The sequence below is a fragment of the Chinchilla lanigera genome, unplaced genomic scaffold (genome assembly GCF_000276665.1).
Source record: "Chinchilla lanigera isolate Chin_1 unplaced genomic scaffold, ChiLan1.0 scaffold00008, whole genome shotgun sequence".
In the NCBI taxonomy this organism is placed as follows: Eukaryota; Metazoa; Chordata; class Mammalia; order Rodentia; family Chinchillidae; genus Chinchilla; species Chinchilla lanigera.
Window position 1 is genome coordinate 37,526,494 of NW_004955409.1, and position 4,554 is coordinate 37,531,047.

A 4,554-nucleotide genomic window follows, 5' to 3' on the forward strand; every position below is an offset into this window, starting at 1 on the left:
TTTTTTCTTGGTCTCTTTGTTTTCTCTCCTTGGCCTCCTCCTCCTCACAGCTATAAAATACTGAGGAGGCAATTCTTACTAACATCTCAAGTGAGCTATCTGGGGCAAAAGCCATTTTTTGTAGCGTTTGTCTACTATTTGGGGCTGACTGAGTAATAAACTTATCTGTAAGAATAGTTTGTCCTTCTACTGAAGTGTGATCCAGGGATGTATGCTTTATCAGTGCCTCTTGTTTAAGAAAGCAGAGGGGTGTTCTCTCCAGCCTCCCAGTGCATTGGGATCCTGGAACAACTTAATGTCCTCTCCCCAACCGTCAACGCAGGTGGCAGGAACATGTGGATGAAGTCCTCAGCCTGCTAGTCAGTCTCAGCACCATCAGGTGCAAAGTGTCCCAGGCAGGTAACCTAGACACATACCTTCTCCATGAAGGTGGTTCTTCAAAATTTGAATGTTGGGCACCCATGTAATCCGTGAAGCCTTGGTACAGACCTCTCTGGAGCTCCACTCGGTCCTCCACCGCAGTCTGTACAGTTAGGGGAAGAATGGCCTCCAGGGGGTCTCCCCAGGTATTGTGCAAGATTCTTCTGGTTTCCAGCTCCGGAATGGCTCCTGCGTCCCCAGTCAGCTTGACCTCTGAATCGTCGGGTGTTGGTACTCTCAGGTTCTCTGAGTCCTTGTTCATCAGCTGCTCCTCTGCTGACTCCGGACCTTTCTGGCTCTCAAGGGCGGGGCCAAGATTCACCTGCCATGTGACTTGTTTTTCCAGAGGTTTCTCCGTGTGGGGATGGTTCCTGCATGTCTCCGGGCAGGCCTATTGTGTCAGTGCTTCTCTGTGGCATGGTGTTTCTTGACTGCGTGGCTGTGGCCGGCCCGAGAGTCCGCGCACATCTCCATGCTGCTTCCCGGGTTCCTGCTGCCTGCCTTTCTGGGCGCCCGCACAGCCTCCCGGAGCGGGTGCCTGTGGCTTGCCTGCCTCCCCAGGCGCCTGCAGGGCCAGGTGCGCAGGGCCCCGAGGGACCGGCACTCCCCAGCTGCGCGGCCTCTGTGTTGTTGTAGGTGGGACAGGGGAGTGGAGAAGTATATTAAAACTGATATACAGCTTCAGATTTTAGGCAGAGGGAGAAGGAGAGCCTGAAGTAGCACAGAGGTTTTCTAAGCTCCTTTGTTTTTCTCAATGAATACCACATGAAAGAGATCGGCAGAATTTTTTCCATCAGAATCCTTAATCTGAAGAGGTTAAAGCAACTTCAGGGGAAGCAGCCTGCCCATCCACTTGGGGAGTGTGGAGTCTATATAATAATTGATCGTGCCCAGAGGAACTTGTAGTTCAGGCTTTCCTTGGGATGTGATGTGGGTTCTGTGTATTGGAATTTATAGTTTTTCTTATGTGACCACATAAAGAATATTGAGGCTGATACTCTGGGGAAAGAGGGTTATTTAAAGTTTATCTGATAGACTTTGTTTTTTGAGACAGGGTCTCACTATGTAGTTGAGGCTGGTCTTGAACTCACTGTGTAGCCCAGGATGGCCTCAGATTTGTGGCGGTCCTCCTGCCTCAGCCTCTAGAGTGGTGGGATTACAAGTATATGCTCTCACACCTGACTTTTTTTTTTTTCAGTGCTGAGACTTGCACCCAGAGCCTTTGCACTGAGCTACATGCCCACCCCTCTTTATTTTTTATTTTGAGACCGAGACTGGCTAAGTTACTAAGTTGTCCAGGCTGGGCTTGAACTTGCAGTGCTCCTGCTTCAGCCTCTTAAGTAGCTGGGTGTGCCACAATGCTCACACATAAGTCTCACTTATATTTTACAGTAAATAACATGGAAATCGCCAGTGCTTGATATATAAAATCACAGGCTAAATATAAACATAAAATTTTACCAATGCATGAAAAATAAGTAGACTTCTTTTTCTGGCCACAGTGGAGTGGATTTATTCAAAACAAACAGAAAATTGAACAAATATGTGAAATAACTACATTCAGATATTTTACACCAGGCAGTGGAGCACTGTGGTCCTTGCGAGAAGGGCGGCTAACCAAGGCCATCTCTGCAGTTGCTCTAGCCTTCTTCCTGAGGCGCTTTCTTGACCATGGCAAAGGAAGCGGGAAGCCAGGCACAGCCCAGTGGCCTTGCTGAATGAGAAGCGAAGGTCACGGTTAGGGGAGAGTGAAGCTGCACAGAGTGTTGGAGACGAGGGTGCTATGGAGAGAAAAAGCTCCAGAAATGCCCATGGCCTCCCCTCAAGTCTGCACTTGATGCTAAACTGTACACAAACAGGAGAAACTCCACATAAGCTAACAAGAAACCACCAAGAGCTGTGCACTGGACAATTACTAAAGTTCATGCAGGACAAAGAGAGAATTAATTGCAATCATCCAGGGAGGAGAGACTTTCTTGAACATCTGGTGTATGAGTAAGTAGAGACCCTGGAAAACTTATGTCGTGTGTGTGTGTGTGTGTGTGTGTGTGTGTGTGTGTGTGTGTGTTTAATTGAGACAGGGTCATGATAATGTAGCCCAAGACGGCCTTGAACACAAGGTGATCCTCCTGTCTCAGTTTCCTGAGTGCAGGGATTATGGCAGGCTACATTTTAATAGTAGGGCTAAATTTGCTCTCTAATGAAGCTACACTGTACCCATTGTAACAAAACTTGAAAACAAGCCTTGAAAGGATCAAAGCTGATCTACAAAAAAGTGCCCAAACTGAACACTCTTTAAAGAAAAATAACACAGTCTAGACACTCAATAATGTAACTAACATTCACATGTTTTGTTTAATTGTCAATAAAAAATTACTAGGCTTACTGGTACATACCTGTAATCCATTGCTTAGGAGACTGAGGCAGGAGTATCTCTGTGAGTTTAAGGGCTGCCTGGATTACACAGTTTTAAACTGAGCCAAACCAAACCAAACCAAACTAAACCAAACCAAATTACTAGACAGGCAAAAAAAAAAAAAAAAAAAGGAAATCAATCGATAATAATAGAAAATAATCAATAGGCACAAACTCAGAATTTTAGACAATAATATTAAAACAGCTATTATAACAATGCTTAAGAGTTTAAAGGGTAGTAGTGTGGCAACCACCCCTGCCCCAAGCCAGTATACTTCAGTTTGTTAGTTGCCCAGGTAACAGTTCCTGTTCCAGATCCAGTTGCTTCTGTTTCTTAGGAATGGCTGGTCGCTGTGATGCACACTGTATAAACTAATCCCCAGTTGACAAGCCATTCTTCCTCTGTACTTCCTGCTTGATTATCCCATATAAGTCCTAGATCAGCAGAGATCAGGGCCTGATATTCTAGGAATGATCCCAATCAGTGCCTGTTGATATAAATAAATCTGCCTCCAAATCCTGGGTGGTGTTTCAGTGTTTCTGCTTGCTGTTACAGTAGGGTATGTGCTTAGCCTGTACCAGATGCTGGGTTCAATTTCCAGGACACACACACACACACACACACACACACACACACACACACACACACAAATTTAAAGGAAACTTTTAAATAAGAAATAAAAGAAACTAGTAGAGAAGAAAAATGTGATACTTCTATAATTTGCTGGGTGACTTAACAGCATATTTAATACTGTAAAACAAAATAATTTCAGTGTATTTGAAGACAGCAATAGAAACCATCCAAACAAGTATAGGAAAAACAAGACTAAAAAATTATATAGCATCTCAGTGTCCTGTGGGATAATATCAAGTGGTAAAAGGGACATGTGATTGGAATCCAGGAATAACAGCAGGAAGAGGACAAAAATAATAGCTAAAAGTTTTCAAAAATGATGAAAACAATAAACTCAGATCTAACAGAGCTCAAATAGGATAAGCACATAGAAAGTCACATCAAGCCCCATCATGACTGTGTTCACTTTCTGTCACTGTAACAAAATACCTAAGATAATCAACTTGAAAGGGTCAAAGGCTTATGCTGGTCTCCAGGGTCAGAATTTAGTTCATGTCGCTTGGCTGTTTTGCTCTGGGCCTGTGATGACACTGTAGTGCATGGCGGAGGAGGCCGGCTGACCTCAGGGTGGCTGGGAAGAAAACAGAGGCATGGGAAGGGCTGGGGCCCCAGGTCCCCTCATGTGTGCATCCCCGTGTTGTACTTTCCATCGGGTCCCATCCTCTACAGAGTCTACCATATCCCAGTGTTGCCACCCTGGGGCCAAGCCTTGAACACATAGAACTAGGGGACATTTAAGGTCCAAACTATACCAGTGGTGAAGTGTCTGAAAACTGCTGATAAGAAAATGTTTAAAAAATTTTTTTAGATTTTTTTATTTTGCAGAGGAAACCCCCCCTCAAAAATTTCAAAACAAGATAATAGAAGGGTAATAATGGTTAATACACTGTGTATTGTTATCTTTAAATGATACTCAAAGTACAAGATATAGGCATTTAACTGTCCAAACAATATTAGCACAAACCTTTTTTTTTTTTGCTTTTCCTTTCTTTCCCCATCTCAGTTTCTCTTTCCTTTTGAACAGTTTCTTCCCACTTTACAATATCTATTGTACATTCTGGATCTTATTTACTCTTTCAGCTTCT